At 45.4% G+C, this 20734-nt stretch overlaps 1 pseudogene; it reads left to right on the forward strand.

The window, feature by feature from the left end:
• Positions 1 to 651: 651 nt before the first annotated feature.
• Positions 652 to 8149, forward strand: LOC101606307 (annotated as a pseudogene).
• Positions 8150 to 20734: the final 12585 nt, after the last annotated feature.

The following is a 20734-nucleotide window of genomic DNA, read 5'->3' on the forward strand; positions in this document are numbered from 1 at the left end:
TTTTTTTGTTTATTTATATTTATTTATTTGAAAGTGACAGAGAGAGAAAGAGGCACATAGAGAGACAGAGAATGGGCGCGCCAGGGCCTCCAGCCACTGCAAACGAACTCCAGATGCGTGCGCCCCCTTGTGCATCTGGCTAACGTGGGACCTGGGGAACCGAGCCTCGAACCGGGGTCCTTAGGCTTCACAGGCAAGCGCTTAACCACTAAGCCATCTCTCCAGCCCAGTTTTGGGTATTTTCTTAAGGCGAGGTGTGGCACGCATGAGGTAGGTGGATCGCTATGATTGAACTCAGGCCAGCCTGAGACTAATTAGTGAATTCTAGGTCAGCCCTGACCAGAGTGAGATCTTACCTTGAACTCTGTCCCCTTCACAAAAAAAGGAATAGTCAGGTTTCCTAGTCATGAACATATTTTCCATTTTAGTATTCTTTTAAAATATTACACATTTGTGCATGTGTCTATGTGTGTTCAGGTGCACACGTGTGAATGGTGTGTGGGCACGTGTGTATATAGGCCAGAGGAACCTTAGGTATTCCTGAGGAGCCCTCAAAAAACCACCTTAAAAATTCTTCTGGGATGCAGACAGGGGTGTTGGGCTTGCCATCAGTAGTGCCCATCATCTCTGCCACAGGAGAATGAAGTTAAGATGGGTGATGCTGAGAAAGCCAAGAAAATCTGTGTTTGGAAGTGTGCCCAGTGCCACACTGGAAAAGGGAGGCAAGCAAAGACTAGACCAAATTTCCATGGTCGTCTTGGGTAGAAGACCAGTCTAGCTGCTGGATTCCCTTATACACAGAGGCCAACAAGAACAATAACATCACTTGAGGAGAGGACACACTGATGGGGTATTGGAGAATCCCAAAAAGTATATTCCTGGAACAGAAATGATCTTCCCTGGCATCAAGAAGAAAGGAGAAAGGACAGACCTAATAGCTTATCTTAAAAATGCGACTCAAAAGCCAGTAAACTGGAAAAGAGATATAAAGGGAAGAGAAAGGAAGGGAAGGGGCTACTTACAAGGATGGTATTGTATATATGTAAGTAGAAGAATAGATTAATGGGGTGAAAAGGCCCAAGTGAGGTCAGGAGAAGAGATTGAATAAAGCAAAGGTAGAGGGAGGGCTAATCAAAATCTAAGAGCATTTAAATAAGTCATATGGAAACCTACTTTTCTGGACAATGGAACACTCAGGAGCCATAGATTATGGCTAGAAAATTTTCAGTGCCTGGGATGAGATACCTTCCAGTGATTTGTTGGCCAGGGAAGTCACTGATTGCCCCCAAAACATTATAGGTCATTGCCGAGGCCCTTGGTTTCCCACCGGGAAGAAATAGTAAGACCCTATTGCTGAAAAGTCCACATACTTGGGCTGCAAGCCACTTAGAAATCCTGCTGGAACTGAGCTGATAACCTCCTCCATGTAGACCAGCTGACAAAAAGCTGGAAGAAGCCATTCTGCATGCAGTTCAATGGGAGAAAGAGAAATCACCAGTGAAGATACTCAACAGTGGACACTTCAAGTCTTAAATTTTGCCAGCCAGGCCAAATGAGCCAATGGGTTACAATAGTGGCATGTCTGTCATGGTGGAAATCAACTGCCCTCTAATTAGACTGGAGGCCTTCTCCACGGGAGAAAATACCATGCCTGATACTGAAAACATATGACAGGGGAGGTCATGAGCCCTAGGGGTGTAACGTCTGGTACTGTCTGGCTAAATATATATACTATGCTTATCAAACTGCCCTGTAAGCACTTCTCTTAATGTTCATACCCATATATTAATGCTATTCTCACTTTTGGTAGAGAACCTTCTCTATTCAGATGACAGTGATCTTGGGATGACTCAGAAGGCATCATGGTGCTGGAAAGAAGTGACAGGAGTGCTCAGTACTGCAATATCTCAATCAAAACTTCCAAGGCTCAGGGCCTATTGCGGAAGAGGAGGCAGAAAGAATGTAAGAGCCAAAGGAAGGGTAGGACTCCTTACAACGTGCACCCCCAGATACAAAATGGCTTGAATATCCATGACCTCACAGTGCCTAACACTACCTACTTAAGAACATCATAATAGGAGGAAAAGATCCTGACATAAAATAAAAGAAAGACTGATTGAGAAGGGGAGGTGATATGATGGAAAATGGAGTTTCAAAGGGGAAAGTGGGGGGGGCATTACCATGGGATATTGTTTACAATCATGGAAGTTGTTAATAAAAAACAAATAAATTAAAAAAAAAACTTATGTGTAGTTAGTCTATCATGTTTACTGTCCTTAGCAGAATTTGACCATGCAAATAGCACAGCTTTGAACTTGCTAATCTTCTGATCAGTGGAGAACTTACAAAAGAGAAAATGTGTACTGTTGATCCTTTGACCCGACCAGGAATGAAGAGAAGGGTTCTAAGTCTTAGTTCCTTCTCCTCACTCCTGCTGTCAATGAGAAAATGGAGCAACCATCACCTTCTGAGATTGAAAGGCCCAAGAATTCAGAAGCCCAGAAATACTATCACGCTCCAAAGGGAGCTTAAGCGGGCCCCTGCATACCTCAAACTCCAGGCTTTACTCTCTGTTGGAAGCAAGTGAAGAATCCCTCTTCTCATTATATCAGAGCCCGCTCCTAATATAAAACTAGGTAAAAGGGCATGAGATAGCCCTCAAGGATGGGAAATGAGTAATGAAGTGAACCACTTATTTGGTTTCTGTAAATAGCCTGCACCATAAGCCTTAATAGCCCACACTGTAAGCTTTAGTAGTTCGCACCATAAGCTGTAGCAGCCTGCCTCAGACCACCAAGGTCATAGGAGGCTGATACCATACTCTGCTACCCCCACCCAAGGACCTGCGCAAATGCTGACCTCCAAGGTCATAGGAGACTGATACCACACTCTGCTACTCCCACCCAAGGACCTGCGCAAATGCTGACCACCAAGGTCATAAGAGAATGATTGGTCCACGAGGGGCATGAACAAATTAAACTAATTGGCTTAAAAACTATGGGGTGGCACAAACTGACTGGCTTGCACCCTGCAGGCTCCTGATATTAAAAAAAATGATTGTTCTAATGCACAGGCTTTATTAGAAACCCTATAAAAACTGTCCCGTTCCTGTATTTGGGGCTCTGCAGTCCTCTACCCCTGTGCGGTGTACGACTGTGGGCCCCAGCGCGCTTGGAATAAAATCCTCTTGCAGTTTGCATCAAGACCGCTTCTCGTGAGTGATTTGGGGTGTCGCCATATCCGGGCAGAGCGTGGGGTCCCCCTCCTGGGGTTCCTTCAAGATCACCTCAAAGAGGTTACAATATCAAGCACTATGGAGGCACTACCACATCACCTCAATTTCCTTCCTTTTTTTTTTTTTTTTTTTTTGGTTTCTCAAGGCAGGGTCTCACTGTTCCCCAGGCTGACCTGGATAGGCTCAGGCTGGCCTTGAACTCACAGTGATCCTCCTACCTCTGCCTCCCAAGTACTAGGATTAAAGGCATGCACCACCATGCCTGGAAATTCAAATTTTATTTTTTATTTTTTTGCTATAATACTTTTGAGGAGACCATGAGTGACATCAGAGTTTAAGGAAGGAAAAGGTTATTATTTTTTAACAGTAAAGTTACTTCTATATCCTGAGTACAGTGTTTCCCTCTATAGCAATTACTTTCTTGTTGCTGGAACAAAACGCCCGGCCATACCCAGCATATAGAAGGAAAGCCATGATTTCCCACTTGCAGTGTCAGGGGAAGTTTCATCATGGGGAGGAAAGCATGGCAGAAGCAGATAGCTGGCATCACATCATCACACAAGTGAGCTGGGCGTGGCAAGCAGGGCTGGGCTATCATATCCGCCCAGTGACACACCTCTTCCCACAAGGCTCCACTTTCCAAAGGCTCCACCAGTGGGCGATCAAGCATGAGCTCTAATCACAAACACACGAGGCTAGGAAGGACATTTTACATTCAAATCGCCACATCTTTCAAAGGCTCACATGTCATAAACTTGCCCAACGCAATGGCATTGGGAGATGGCAGATCTTAAAGAGGTGGGGCCTTGTGGGAGGTGTCAGGTCAGTGAGGCAACATCCTTAGAATGTACAGTCTGTTTGGCAGGCCTGGGTTAGTTACCTCAAGAGCAGGTTGTCATAGAGGTCACCACCTCACGTTTGACTTCATTCTCTAAAGTTTAAAAAAATTTTTTTTTATTTATTTGCAAGCAGAGGGGGCAGGGGGAGAATGGGCACACCAAGGCCTCTAGCCTCTGCAAACGAACTCTAGACACATGTGCCACCTTGTGCATCTGGTTTATGAGGGTCCTGGGGAGCTGAACCTAGGTCCTTTGGCTTTGCAGGCAAATGCCTTAACCACTAAGCCAGCTTTCCAGCCCTGACTTCATACTCTTACTCACACATGCCCCTACTATGCCATGTTGTGGTACCGCATGACATCACCACATGGGCCTACACAAGCCTAAACGTTTTAGCTTCCACAATAATGACCGGAAATAAATCTCTTTCTTATGTGTTCTGTTGTAGCAACATACTTAAGGTAGACATTGTCTACTGATTTTGAGCAACAGGGGAAAAGCTTGTGAGTTTGATTTCACAGTGACATTTGCTGCACTTCAGAGCCCATAGGTGAGCATGGAGGGAGGAGATGGAGATTGGAGATGCATTCTCCAGAGGTTCAGTATTAGATATCTAATAACCTGGCAAGGCTACATCTTAATACAGCCCCAGAAGGGGCTGTACCTGTCCCAAGTTTATTTAGCAACTAGGACAAAAAAAGATGCTAGGGTTCTGGAATAGCTTGAATTCTCTGTCTCTCTCTCCTCTCTTTGGATCACCACCACCATCTTCATAATGGTCTGCCTCCAACCCTGAGCTACTGTTCTCAGCCAGGGATTGTGTTTAGGGTCACATCCCATCTGAACTTATTGAGGTTTTTAAAAGCTCCATTTTTACCTCTGGTACTATCCTGCTGACCTAACTAGAGAACTGTGAGGTTCAGATGATTAACGGAGGAGGTGACTTGTAAAGGGATAGATGGTGGGTCCTCACTCAGTGCAGCTGGTCCCAGTGCCCTGGTTACAAACTCAAAGGCAGCCTTTCCCTCCACAGCCCACGGTGCTGATGCAGCACTGCCCTCGTCCCCCTGGAGACAGGAACGCAGGCAGGATGCTTCCCCGGGGAGGGTGGGGCCAGAAGCATTTTGATGCAGCCCAAAGGGGGAAAAGACAGCAAACGTCTTCTTGTTTTCTCCCTAATTGCCAAATAATATCTGCCACAGGAATCCCTGCTCCGCCCCTGGGGGCCAGGATGAAGGGTGGGGTGAAACTCGCAAATGGATTAGGGCCGGGAGGTCTGCTGCCCAGATTGTTCTCTGCGCATGGAGACAGGAGCAGCTGGGTGTGAATGAGCCGAGCTGCCTGCAGCTTTGCTCGCAGAGCTGACTTTGGCCCTCTGCCCCGGTCCTGAGCGGCCATTTCCTCCACACAGGGCACACAGATAATGCTAGAAACCAGAAGACGCGGAGCCTCTAGAATAAGAACTCGTGAGAGCGCTAGAGACCAGGCCCAACTGGCGAGGGGCCTGAACCCAGAGCTGGGGGCTCCGAGGCCAGTTCCTCTCGGAAGCTTGCGCACTCACATCCGTCTCCCTGGGCCTCTAGAGACAACGTTTCACAGTGTGTTTCCACTGTGAAATAAATGGGCAAGGCTACACCTGGAGCCATTAAGCGGAAAGGAAGTTTATTGTATTTCCTTTTCAACAAACACTCACCGAATTCATCGCACGTGTGAGTCACTGGAGGCGCCCAGGGGCACGGAAATCAAGATGCAAGGAAAGCCTCACGTCCAAGGAACAGTACATGCAGACGTGCGGCGCGGCCCAGGTGGCTCTGCTTAGCGGAGGCCAGGCTGGGCCCTCCTGGCTCAGGAGCCACCCACAGAGGGAACCTCTCTGCAGCAGAGGCACTGGTGGAGGTGGGAGGTTGGCCGACTCGTGGGTCATCCTGATTTTATCACATCCCTTTAACAGACCATTCTGTGAACCTTGCAAACCTTTACTCAACTTGATCCTCAAAATGTTGGCTTTATTATCACCTCCATTTCTATGAGGAAACTGAGTCATGGAGAGCCTCTGTTACTTGCCAATGGCAGAGCCGGGATTTCTACCCAGGAAACCTGGCTGCAGATTTACTTGCCTCTGATCTGTGTGGAAGAGTAAAAGGAGGCTAGAGGCAGTGCCCAGTAAGGAAACGAGATATTGCTACATTTGTTTTTGAGCTTCTTTTTAGTTTGTGTTTAAATATATAGCTTCAAAAAATCTTTTATGGACAGGAGATCTTTTCCCCACTGGTTCTGTTCCAGGGGTCATGGAACGGGGTCACCCAGGGCTGCAGTACAAGATAGCAGCTGCCCAGGTCTGACCGCCCTCTTGGCTTTCCATCCTCTTCCTTAGCTGGGCACTTTGCCACCTACTCTGTCTGGATCCCATCTGGCATTCATCACTGCTTCAAACACTGCATTCTGTTCCAGCCCACGGTGGCTGGGGCAGGACTGTGGTGTCTTGGACTTGTCTCTCTCAGGTACGTTCTTTTTCAAAAATTTATTTGTGTGTGCATGTGTGTACTATGTGTACACTATGTAGTGTGTATATAGTGTGTGATGTGTATGTGTGTATGTGTTGTGTACTGTGTGTATGGTATGTGTAGTGTATGTAGCGTGTATAGTGTGTATGTGTGCTGTGTAGTGTGTGCAAGTGTGTATAGTGAGTATATGGTGTGTGTGTATGGACACACCAGGGTCTCTGGCCACTGCAAATGATGACTTTTCGCTTCTGGCTTTACATGAGTATTGGGGAATCATTACACCCAGGCTGACAGGATTTGCAAGCAAGTGCCTTGAACCTCGGATCCACCTCCTCAATCCTAAGGTTGGTTCATTATTTAAGCCATCCCTGCCGGGAGCAAAAAGGCGGAAGTTCAGTATATCTGCCACCAATTGAGGTGAGTAAAAAAAGTGAAATTCAGGGCACTTTTCTGCTCACGTGCAGTGTTGTGGCCCCGACGCGGAGCAGTGGTCCTGGCTGTCTTTCTGCATCTTTGTAGCAGACGGGAAGCAGGTCATCGGAAGCGTGCACGTTAGAGGACCCTGGCCTCTCCTCAAGGGTATGGTGGGGACCTGATGTGGGGTTGAGATAGGCAGTGGACTTGGTGTGACTTCAACAAGACGGTTAGCTTGCTCATTCTTGCTTTAGAACCAGACAAAGCAAGCAAGGGCCTCCCACGTGCCAGCCTAGGCCTCCTTTGTGGGCACTGTACAACACAGACCACCCCGGCATGCCTGGACTTGGCCAGCAGCCCAGAAACCTGGCTCATGCTGCCTGTGTCACCACCCATCACCTGGACGGCCACTAAATTAACTTTGCTCACAGGCCGATAGTTCAGAGCCTGGCCAGTTGCATGGATGGTGGAATTGTTTGGGGAACAACGTCACAGGAGCTTCTCCCTCCTGGTCTAGTTTCAACACACATTCAAACCCATGATGAAGCCCAGTGAGGCCAGGAAATTAGCAGGAGGGGAAGGAGCAGCTGCAGAACCACGTGGTTCTAAAAGCAGGTCCCACTTGACTTGTTTCTGCCTGCAGCTCTAAAGACATTTGGAGTGAATGCAGAAGAAAATAGGAAACAGCCGCCAGGACAAGACGACTCTGCTCTGAAGTCTGAAACGGGAACAGAAGGTCAGATCCAAGATAGCCAGGCCACCAGTCAGATGTTTCTTTCACAATGTCTCCATCTTATTGTGTCCACATGGGACTTGACCACCAGGGGATAGAGACAGGGGTTGGTTTTGAGGGCTGCATGACCTGTCACTCTATCCTTGCGCTTGAATAACACTCCCTTCAGTCCTCACGACAGAGCACAGGGCCCAGATTCCCAGAAGCTCCATTGGCCTGGCTCCCACCAGCCCCTCCCTGACAAGGCTCTGATCTCCTGCCCACCTCTCCACAGACTCCCAGGGCTAACATCATGAAGGCAAGTGCGTCCACTCTGACCTTACGAGATGCTGCCTTCTGCTCTGCAGATGTGAGCCCTCAGCCTTCTCCTCAGAGGCCCTTAGGACAGGCCAAGGGCCAAATGAGGATGCTGTGCACCTCCTAGACTTTCCTCTGTCCCATCAGGCTCATGGCACACAGTTTGGAGAATTGTCTCATGGCTTGGATCACAGTGGGTCTCAATCTATTTTTTTTTTTGTAATTTTAAAAATAATTTTATTTTCATTTATTTATTCATTAGAGACAGAGGGAGTGAGATAGAATGGGCACACCAGGGCCTATAGCCGCTGCAAATGAAATCCAGATGCATGGGCCCCCCTTGTGCATCTGGCTAACATGGGTCCTGGGGAATCAAACCTGGGTCCTTTGGTTTTGCAGGCAAATGCCTTAACTGCTAAGCCATCCCTCCAGCCCTTTCTTGTAATTTTTTTTTAAGAGAGAGACTGAGTAAGCAAGAGAGAGAGAACTGGAAGAACCAGGGCCTTCAGCCACTGTAACTGAATTCCAGATGTGTGACCTTACACATTTGTACCACCTTATGCATCTGACTTCCCTGGGATCTGGAGAGTTGAACTTGGGACCTTGGACTTCACATGCAAGCACCTTAACCACTAAACCATTTCTCCAACCCTTGATCTATATTCTGTTACTCTAGCTGAATGCCTAAGATTGAGCAATTTATACAAAAATAGACTGACTTTTTAGGGTTCTGGGAATTGAAAGTGATGGGGAGGGGCAGTGGTACATCTAGGGAAGGTCCTCATGCTGGTGGGGACTGCACATATCAAAGAGTTACACCCAAATTGGCTTGGATAATATACCTCTCAGATAGACATGAACCCACTGATCCATAAATGAGTCAATCCATCCATGAGGGCCCCTTGATGGTCCCATTTGTTACTACTTCACAAAGGCTATTAAATGTCAACATTTAATTAGAAGGGGCATATTCACTATATCACATTACAACTGGGAATCCACCTAGGCACTATTTCAATACTTCCCTCTCCATCAAACTACTTTCAGTCACCCAGAGCCATCAGCATAGAGTGTTCCTCTCTCACCTCTGTGGTCCACTGCACTCTTAAGGAAGCATTAGCGAATCTGCTTTGTATTAAAATTTGATGTTTAGGGCTGGAGAGAGGCTCAGAAGCTAAAGTGCTTGCCTTCAAAGCTTAATGACCCAGGTTCAATTCCCCAGTACCCATAAAAAGCCAGATGCACAAAGTGGTGCATGTGTCTAGAGTTTATTTGCAGTGGCTAGAGATCCTGGTATACCCATTCTCTCTCTCTCCTTCCCCCACCTCTCTCTCTCTCTCTCTCTCTGTCTTCTCCCTGCTTACAAATAAATTAGATGTTTGTTTGCTTCCTGACGACAGACTGAGAGCACAGTCAGCAAAGGTTTAATGATAAAATTAACAAAAGGAAAGACTCTCCATTCATTCAGTCAAGAAATATATGCTGAAACTATGACAGGCATTGCTCTTGGTGATGGAGGGAAACAAGAGGCCAAAGATGCATACACAGCCTTCCAGACTGATCACTGTGTAAGCACTAGGACCTGAGTCTGATCCCCAGAACCCACAGTTTCAAAAATCTGGGCGAGGGGGCATACACTTGTAATCCGCACACTGGGCACACGCAGACAGGATGATCCCTAGGGTTCACTGGTCAGCCAGGCCAACCTACTTGGTGAGCTCCAGGTCTGTGAGAGATACTGTATCCAAAAAGTTGGGCATTTGCAGAGGACTGGCACGGAGTTTGTTGTCTGGTCTCCACACTCACATGCACACATATGTGCACATGCTCCTGCATGCTTTTAAGCATGTGGGTGCACATCACACACACACAAAGGGGAGAAGAGATAAGGTGAAGGGAAAACAACAATGTGAAACAGATAGACTCAGCGATAACAGTAACTGGAGGAGGGAGGCAGGGGCAGGACTCAGGACTCGGGAGACTGTGGCTGGGGCAGAATCAGCAAGGGAGACAGTGGAGAGAAGAGGGGATCCAGTGTGTATTATTAGGGAATGGAAGCCACTGAGAAGCTCAGGAAAAACCTCTCTATCTCCAGCTTGGGTTTCATTAGGGTTATCCAAGGAAACAGGCTGCGGCAGGATGGTAAGGGCCTCGTTTCCTGTGTCATAATGGCAAGAGGGCCTCCCTGGCAAGAGGGCAGGGGTATATCCTCAAGGAACTGAATTTACTGTTATCAGTAAGCGATGTCCACACTGACAGCCTGGGCTGGTGATGACAGCATGAAGGGGTTTAGTTGGTGAGGGGGACCCAGCGCTCATCACCTCCTGAAGGTCCTGCCTCTCAACCCTTGCTCTAGGGAGTAAGTTTCCAAAACACCATTTGGAGGGAACATATTCAAACTGTCACAGAAGTCTAGATTGAGTGGTAGGCTTAATAATGGGCCCTTGAAAATGTCCATATCCTAAATACCCAGGTCCCGTGAACATTATTTTATATTGCAGAGGGGCTCTGCAGATGTGATTCAGTTACAGATTTGATGATAAGGAGAGCATCCTGTGTGATCAAGGTGAAATGTCAGTGGTTCTGAGAGATGCAAAAGGAGAGAAGGGAGAGAGGATGATGGAGTCAGAGAGTAGTGTGATGTGGATACATGCCAAGACATGCTGGCAGCCTCTTAAAGTTGGAACAGGTAAAGAATGGATTCTCCCCAAAGTCTCTTGAAGAAACCAGCCTGGCCAGCACACTGATATTTGGCCCCAGAAGACTTCTGATCTCCAGATTATTACACTAAATTCAAGCCACTACTGTAATAATTTGTCACAACAGCAAAAGGAAATGAATGTAGCTGGAGACACACATTTAGGAATATATAATGAAAGCTGTAAGAACAATGCTATGACCATGGGATGCTGTCAGACAGAGAAGAGGTTGAAACATGGAGACCTGGAGTTGGGGCAAAGAGAGGAAGCCAGGTAAAAGACTGGACAAGGTAGACAGTCTGAAGAGGAATCAGGAGAGAGTGTGGAGATCAGAAGCCAAGTGAAAAAGAGTTTTAAGCAGAGGGAGTGAGCCACTGGATGATGTTCTGCTGTTCTCAAAAGGTAACAGGTGATCTCTATCCTCCAAGGGCCAGCCACATTGAGACCCTGCTGCACTTATTAAGGGCAGTTTGGTGGGGAAGTGTGGCAGGGACCAAGAGAGAATTGGAGGAGTGGAATATGGCAATGCCATAAGTCAGTGCAGGAGGGAGAGAGACAGGGTGAGAGTCAAAGGGACATTTGGGACTCTGTGACAGATTGCAGTGACCTACTCCAGGAGGCAAGCTGAGGATACAGAAGGGGAAAGCAACAGGGACCTTGACCTTAAGCCTTGGGGAGATGGGAGTTGATATGGGAGGGGCTCTCTAGGTAGTCCAGCTTTTGCTGGAATGATCCACATACCCACTGTGATGGTTAATGTTTTGTTGTCAACTTGATCTGTTTAGGAATCCACAGACATTCTTCTTGAATGAGTCTTTGAGGTTGCTTCCAGGGAGGATTAACTGAAGGAGGAAGTCCTTCCCCCAGGGTGAACCCTTCCTCCAGAGTGGGTAGCCCCCCTTGGTGGTGGGAATCTTTGTCTAAGGAAGCTCTGGAAACAAAGAATCACCTGGCTGCTGGTAGTGCTTGCTGCCTTCCAGCGTGGACTGAAGACCAGTGTGGAACAGGGAATCTTTCTGTTTCTGACAGTATACAGAGAAACACATGCTACATGAGCCAGGATAGAGACAGGAAAATTGTGGGGGGAAATGAGAAGAGAAAGGAACCCCTGTTCACCCAGGAGTGTTCACCAGCAGAGGAGCAAGAATTTCAGCACAATTAGTAACTGCTTCATGGCTTTTCTCCCTCTCCCAACTGCAAACCTACAGTGTTCCAGGAATCTCACCACAAACCACATTGACTATAAAAGCCATATCCTACCTCCCTTGTGCAAACCTTGTGGCTCCTGGTTTCCTTATTAGATTGTGGCACTCCCAGAGCCATCCTATAATCTCAATTATTCAACAGATGAACAGAAATAGAGGAGAGGAGGGTCCTCTAGAATAGTGGAATTTCCAAGGGCTTCTAGAAACCTATATACAGCCACCACCAGGACACTTGAATGAGACTTTCCTGGGTATGTCTTAATCTTTCTCTGAGCTATTCTCCCGTGGGGGACTCCACACCAATTCTTTCTGAGCAACCCCCTCTATATCTGTACTACATTCTTCAACTCAGCTTCACATTGCCTCTTCCTAGAATTCTTTCCTATGTAGAAACCATGACTTCTGGGTTTAGTTTGAATTGAGCCCCCTGGATATCTAGAGAGCTCTCCAGGCTTTTGAGAATAACAGTGTGGTGGCATGTCTTGGACTCCTCACCACTGACCTTCAGATCATCCAAAGGCACTTGGAGAATATTGCTGTTGAGAATAACATGTAGTTAAGCTGGAGTGAAGAGATCCTGCCTCTTATATAGGCTAGTCTCTTCTTCTGCCCACGATGACACTAAAAGGCTGAGACAGGCAAAGCTCCCCAGTTCACACAGCAGATCAGAAGCTCAGAAGTCTATACTCCTGAGCTGCTTATCTCTCCTTCCTCCTCCTATCACTGGTACAGTCCTTTCCAATTCTACATAGTCAGTGAACACATCTTCCCAGAAATTATCACTTTTGTTGAAGTGTCTTGCAGAAAAAGTCCTTTTTCTAACCCACCTTTCACACCAGGTTAGAGAGCATGAGGCTCTTAGTTGGGAGAGTAAGCAATGTGATCCTGGCGGGGAGAGTGGGAACCAGTGGGGACAGCTTGGGTTAGATGGGTCAGTGTTCTAGAGGTTGGCTCTGGGCTCTTCTTCACCCCATGTGTCACTGGGCATGTTCTGTCCTGCCTTGGTCTAGATCCAGGCTCTTGCCCCACACAGAAGAGAAGTGTTGGTCAAATGGTTCTGAGTGATCTGTGTCCAGACCGCCTTCAATCAGAGAATGCCTGGCTGGGTGTTTGCTTTAGAAGATGAGCTGTTTTCTGGGCCACCGATAGAGTCCTGGGATATCCAAACCCATCCATACAAACACAGGGAGCTGTTCCCTGGCGCATGTCACTGTCAGGGAGGATGGAAAACTAAGGTGCAATTTAGAGCATAGCGTCATAGGTTATTTTCCTCATGACCCCTGTTTTTCTAGAGGAATCCTTATGTGACCTCAGATATATATGTATATAAACTAAACATACACTGATAATAATCATAATGAACTTTAAAACATATACTGATAATAATTATAAAGAATTTTTTTGAGGCAGGGTTTTATTCTAGTCCAGGCTGACCTGGAATTCACTATGTAGTCTCAGGGTGACCTCCTATAGAGAAATTTATTTTAGCCTGGTTCACTGTCTCATGCCTATAATCCCACCACTGTGGAGGCTGAGGTAGGAGGATCACCATGGAGAGTTTGAGGCCAGCATGAGACTGCAGAATGAATTCCAGGTCAGCCTGGGCTAGAGTAAGATCCTGCTTTAAAAAGAAAAAGGCAGGGCTGGAGAGATGGCTTAGCAGTTAAGCGCTTGCCTGTGAAGCCTAAGGACCCCGGTTCGAGGCTCGGTTCCCCAGGTCCCACGTTAGCTAGATGCACAAGGGGGCGCACGCGTCTGGAGTTCGTTTGCAGAGGCTGGAAGCCCTGGCGCGCCCATTCTCTCTCTCTTCCTCTCTCTGTCTTTCTATCTGTGTCTGTCGCTCTCAAATTTAAAAAAATAAAAAAATAAATAAATAAATAAAAATTAAAAAAAAAAAGACACCAGGGCTGCAGAGATGGCTTAGTAGAGAAGGTGCTTGCCTGTGAAGCCTAAGGACCCAGGTTTGATTTCTCAGAACCCACGTAAGCCACACGTACAAGGTGGTGCATGCATCTGGAGTTTGTTGGCAGTGGCTGGAGGCCCTGGACCATGCATTCTCTCTCTCTTTCTCTCTCTCTCCAATAAATAAATAAATATTAAAGAAGAACCAAGGACAAACAAATGAAATTTATTTTACAGCAGTTCTTTGATATGAATATAATTTTACCACTTACTAAAAATAAAAACAAATTTTCATATTAATGAAGAGAATTTTTATTTTTACATAAAGAATCAAACTTTGGATACTACAAGACAAACATAGTAACTATTTTTCAGAATTGATATTTTGATTTAATAACCATCAATGCTAAGAAAGTCACTTTCTGTAAATGCATCATACAAATGGCAGGAGTGTATTTGAGGTCATTTCAGAAGTTGTTGCAAATTCTGTCTTGATCCTAAGCCAAAGTTCATTGAATGATTTTTTTTTTAACTGAAACTCAAGTCACCAACTCAAACAGGGATTTTAAAAACCAAACATGCTGGGACTGGAGAGATGGCTTAGCTGTTAAGGCACTTGCCTGCAAAGCCAAAGGACCCAAGTACGATTCCTCAGGACCCATGTAAGCCAGATGCACAAGGTGGCGATGTGTCTGGAGTTGGTTTGCCCTGTGTGTGGATGCCCTGGTGTGCCCATTCTCTCTCCACCTATCCCTCTGTCTCAAATAAATAAAAATAAAACATTAAAAACGATAACCAAACATTCTAACATAATCCAATCCAAATATACACTAATTTGATAACATGTTGAGGAACGATAGCAGGAACATAGTAAAAGTCTTCATCCTCAGTAATGAAACCATTTTGTTTCTATAAAGGCAGAAAATTTGGTGTGCATAGTAACAACACTGTAACTTGTAGCCTTTAACGTGAACAGAGGTGTTCCAGGCAGCATTTTTAAAAAATATGTTTTATTTATTTATTTGAGAGAGAAAGAGGTAGAAAGAAAGAGAGAGAATGGGCGCACCAGGGCCTCCAGCCACTGCAAACGAACCCTAGATGCATGTGCCCCCTTGTGCATCTGGCTTACATGGGTCCTGGAGCATTGAACTGGGATCCTTTGGCTGTGCAGGCAAGCGCTTAACTGCTAAGCCATCTCTCCAGCCCTCCAGGCAGGATTTTGTTAGCACTGAGGGGCGTGACAGCATGCTCAGTGCAAAGTGTGTCCATCATATGTTCAAAACCAGGGCTGCAGTGAAGTGACACGGTGGGCCATGGGTGAGTACTGCCTGCACCTGCTGAGTTTCGTTATGTATTTGACTTTGAATTAATTTTTGCTCATTACTCATTCAGAGAACTTTTACTGTAACCTCAACACTCAGTGATGGGACTCCATCTAGGGTTGTGACGCACAGATCTAGGAGCTGAGTCTTACTGGCCAAATTCCACGTGTCACTAAAGCCATAGCTACCTCTATGGACCTTCCTACGTCAGGTTTTCTTGGCTGGTGATCCAGGAAGAATTTGGTCCCAGTGAAACATTCATCTCTAGCCAAAGTGGCCTTTGTGTCTTGAGGAATGAAGACTGCAGGTATTCCAAAACAAATTCTTTTTGAATCTAATTCCAAAAGGATCTGTTCACTTGTGGATTCCTTTATTAATTTATCAATTCCACAAATTATTCTTAAGTCCTTGTAGTAGACAGCTGCATGTTGCTGGGATGAACTTCCAAACCAGATACAGTTTATAGGAGGAACAGTGTTTATTTCAGGCTTAGAGATTCAGGGAATTTCCATCAATGGCAGAAGAAACTGGCGCCCTTTCATAATCCAAGCAGAGAGAGAATCCACCAGCAGCCAGGAAACACCAAAACCCAGCAAGCACAACCCTGTGCCAAGCAGGACCCTACCCACGCTGGCCACCAGAGATAAAACCTCTTTGCATACCTTTAGGCTGGAAGACAGATCCATCCCCAGACATACCTTTGGCCTGCACTCCAGTAATACCTCCTCCACTCAACTTATAAGCTTTTTTTTTTAATAATTTTTATTTATTTATTTATTTATTTGAGAGTGACAGACACAGAGAGAAAGACAGATAGAGGGAGAGAGAGAGAATGGGCACGCCAGGGCTTCCAGCCTCTGCAAACGAACTCCAGATGCGTGCGCCCCCTTGTGCATCTGGCTAACGTGGGACCTGGGGAACCGAGCCTCAAACCAGGGTCCTTAGGCTTCACAGGCAAGCGCTTAACCGCTAAGCCATCTCTCCAGCCCCCAACTTATAAGCTTTAATAAAACACCTGAGTCTACAGGTGACATGCATTCAAACTACCACAGTTTTGTATACACAGTTCACAGATAGTGCCAAACCCTACCTAAACCATAATTTTTCTTCTACATGCACACCTATAATAAAGTTTAGTCTAGGAGTTAGATCAGGCAAACAGCAATACTAACCAATTATAAAATAGAAAATTTATAACACCCTATAAGAAAATCGCCAGCATCACTACTCTTGCTCTTTGAGGTCATAAATGAGAGAAATAAGGGCTGTTTGAACACAGCTCTGCGATACTGTGACAGGTAATGTGCTAATGAAGATGACTAGTAAGTAACTAAGAGGCAGAGGAATATTCGTCACGTCTGTCACACATGCAGTGTGAATGTACTGGACAAAGAGGTGACTCACATCCCAGGCATGGTGGGATAATGTGACATGTCATCACATTACTCAGAATGGCACACAACTTCCTATGCCTGAATTGTTCATTTATGGAATTTTTTGTTTAATATTTTTTTGAGCTGTGGTTGAGTGTAGGTAACTAAAACCACGGAACATGAGCCTGGGTAAGGGACGTCTCCTGAGCAATCAGTCAGTATGATGGCTTGAATGGATGTCCCCTAATATATTCAGGAGTTTATTAAAGATCAAAATTTAGATCTTGAGCCTCCTGGCTGGATGAGGTGTCACTGAGAGGATCCTGGGGTCCAGCCCTAAAGTGTTTGTTACTGGAGATGGATCTAAATTCCCAGATAAGATATGCAGAGTGCTTGAGTTCTGCCTGGAGCTCCTGAAGTGTGCTTGCTTACTTTTTGATGGTGGCAAAGGACCCATGAGATTAGGGCAGCCTCTTCTGCCCTTATGGAACTTCCCCTGGATCTGTAAGCTTCAATAAATCCCTTCTTCTTCCCATAGACTGTCAGTCTGGAGGTTCATCCCAGCAATGTGATACTGTCTCCTATAGTCACCATTGGGTGGGGACACAAACAAGGGTTTTGCCCTCTTATAGATTCTAACCTACTGGGGCAAATGAAAAGTGAGCAACACAGATGGATGTGAGATGAATTGTTCAAGTACTCCAAAGTAGAAAAAGGAGGTGAGCTAGGGAGATGGCTCAGCAGATGAAGCCCTTGCTATTCAAGCTAGAGTACTCCAGTTCAGTGCCCAGACCCTATGTAAAAAGCAGATGGGGGGCTAGAGGGATGGCTTAGCAGTTAAGGAGCTTATGTGCAAAGCCAAAGGACCCAGGTTCAATTCTCCAGGACCCACATAAGCCAGATGCACAAGGTGGCGCATGTGTCTGGAGTTCATATGCAGTGGCTGGAGGCCCTGGTGGTCCCATTCTCTTTCTCTCTTCCCCTCTCTTTCTCAAGTAAATAAATTAACACTAAAATTAAAAAAAAAAAAACCTGGTGGGCTTCTATAATCCCAGCATGATGATGTTGACAGCAAGATGGAAAGCAGAGATAGGAGAATTTTCTAGAAGTCTCTTGGTGAGTGCAGCAAGAATTAAGGTATGAAGCCCTGGTTTGGGGCTGGGAAAATTGCTCAGTGGTTAAAGGTTCCTGGTTGCAAAACCTGCTAGCCAGGGTTCAGTTCTCAAGCTGCCCATGTAAGCCAGAAGCAAAATGTGGTATTTTTATAGCCACAAGAGGCCCTGATATGTCCCACACCCCTTGCACATGCACATGCAAAAAATAACATAAAAATTAAAACAAGAAAGTGCCTCAGATGAGGTGGAGAGTTGGACAGATGAGGAACAACCAGACTTTTGTCCTCTATTCTCCACATTCATGCCATGGCACACATACCTCTGTACACATATATATGAACATGCACATACACATACATAGATAATAATAATAATGAAATAAATAAGAAGAAGGAGCTGAAGATAAGAATAGTAGGTGAGACTGATGGATGGGCAGCAAGGAAGTGGCATGCCACATCTGGTTTCTACAAAGACAGCCAGTGCTTGTTGGTTTCACATGGAACTCAATTTTCTGGTCACCTAGAGCAAGGGGTTTGGTAGACAGAGGTGTGTGCAACAGGGAACAATAGCTTCATGCACTCTGGCATCACATTTATGTCCTAGGTATAGGAGAGAAAATTAGAAAAATAAATCTGACCACTGCTGAATATCTCCCTTTGGGGAGTTTCAGCCTGAAATACTGTGTTAAGTAGCAAAACAGCCATTTCTCATGCTGGTCACTTTCTAGGTAATCCTCATAAAACATCTCGGTGAAACTGTTCAGTTAGCCAATGCCGAGAGGCACATGAATTCTGGTGTTGAGGAAGGAGGTCCTGGTAAGGAATAGTATAATAGTTCGTTTCCACTCTGCATCATCAGAAGGGCTAATCTTGCAGAGAATTTAGACCATATGTGGATTTCTGTCCAGACAATGATATAGTAACTGATGTACAACTTGCCCTCACTTTAAATAGTTACTGAGGCAGAACAGACAGGTGACTGCTTTCAGACACGGAGAAACAGGCAATAGGAGACTGATTGTGAGAAGAGAACAGAACTGTATGGCCATCCCTCCTGCTGTCCCTGATACACCGCATGAGTTCAGACCTAAGGCCAGTGAAGTTCTCTGAGCTTAAAAGACCTTGGCTAAAGCTTTGGGCTACAGAAGGGGACTAGAATTTATGGGGCAGAGTATTAGAGAAGCATGCCTCTAAAGTGGGCCAGGGCTGGGATGTGGGTCTCTGGCTGAGAATTGAGCTGTACACAAGAATCCCTGTGGCCTTGCAGAGGTTGTAACCTGCTGTGCTAGGAGGCACTGGGTGTTGGTCCCAATAGTATGGAGACACCTTTTTATTTTTTTAAATATTTTGAGAATTAGGTTGGAACCCTAGAAAGCTTATGTCTTAATAGGAAGAACCATGCCCTAGCCCATTCTGAGAAAAAGCTCTGAACCAAATGGACCCACTTCTCATGAAGAAAAGAAATAGAACTGTCAGGAGGACCCATATGGTCTTGTGATCACTTACCTGCCTTCAAAAGCAACAATGAATGCTCCTGAAAGGAAGCTGCTGTAGACTCTCCAGACCATATGACTCATAGTAAGGAGGCTTCTAATGGAAAATTACAGACATGTAAAGTAGGAAAATGCAGCCCAACTGAGACCTAGAAACAATGTCCACCAATAGAACCAAATCCTGAGACAATCCAGATGTCAGTGAACAGACAAGACATTAAAAGTAAAGCAGCTTGTGTCTATATTGCCAGTGATTTCAATGGAATATGGGAATTCCCAGGGAAGAAACATAAACCATTCTGGAATTACTTATACCAAAAATGATGATGGGCTGGAGAGATGGCTTAGCTGTTAAGGCGCTTGCCTGCAAAGCCAAAGGATCTTGGTTCAATTTCCCAGGACCCACATAAGCCAGATGCACAGGGTGGTATATGTGTCTGGAGTTTGTTTGCAATGCCTGGAGGCCCTAGAGTACCCATTTTCTCCCTCTCTCTCTCTCTCTCTCTCTTTTTCTCAAACAAATAAATAAAAATAAATGGTGGTACACAAAATAAAAATAGCCACTGGATGGACTTATCCATAGATCAGGGATGACGTGAGAGAAATGGTGATGAACTTGAAGATCAGTCAATTGAAATGATTCAACTTGAAAGAGAGAAAAGTGATTAAAAATTTTGCATGATCGCCATACTCTGGGAAAATACCAATCTGCCATATATGTCACTAAGGCACTAGAGAGGGAGAATAGAGAAAAGAAACAACAGCAACCAAGTATATGAGAAGATAAAGGCTGAAAAAAGTTCCCAGAGTGAATTTAATTCCAGTACTCGGGATGCTGAGGAAGGAGGATCACTGTGAGGCTGTGAGTTCAAGACCAGCCTGAGACTACATAGTAAATTCCAGGTTAGCCTTGACTAGAGTGAAACCTTACCTTGAAAACAATCAAATAAAAGAGAAGAATATACTACAAAAATATGAAAGAAAGCACTGTATGCAAGGTAATAAAGAGAAAAGACAGGAAGAGCTAACCAAATATGCTTAGACATTGCAGCATGAGCACTCAGGTACACCAGTAATAGTCACATAAATGTTCTAGTAGTGAGTAGGTAAACCACATTCATAAAGGAATCAAAACTTAAAACTTAGGGGTACGGGAAGATGGCTTAGCTGTTAATACTTGCTTTCAAAGCCTGCCAATGAGTTCAATTCCCAAGCTGCCCACATAAGGTAAATGCCAAGAGTGATGCAAGCATTTGACATTTGTTTGCAGAAATGAGAGGCCCTGGTCTGTCCCCCTAGCCCTCCCTACACACAAAAATAAATAAAAAGTTTAAAACAATTTTTAGCCAGATGTGGTATCACATGCCTGCAATCTCAGACCTGGGGAATCTGAAACAAGATTATAAATGCAACGTGAGTCTTGGTAACCCAGAGAGAACCCCTCCCAAAACAAAATTGAATTGCATAAATGGTTGGTAATTACCCAAGTCCAGCTTTATATAGCTGTCCTTTGAAATGACATTATAGACAATCTGAGACTTTTGATGGCACAGATAAAAGATGATGGGTCCCACCATCCATGCACTTGCTCAGAGAGAGATTTT

Source organism: Jaculus jaculus, chromosome 5, assembly GCF_020740685.1.
Source record: "Jaculus jaculus isolate mJacJac1 chromosome 5, mJacJac1.mat.Y.cur, whole genome shotgun sequence".
Lineage (NCBI taxonomy): Eukaryota > Metazoa > Chordata > Mammalia > Rodentia > Dipodidae > Jaculus > Jaculus jaculus.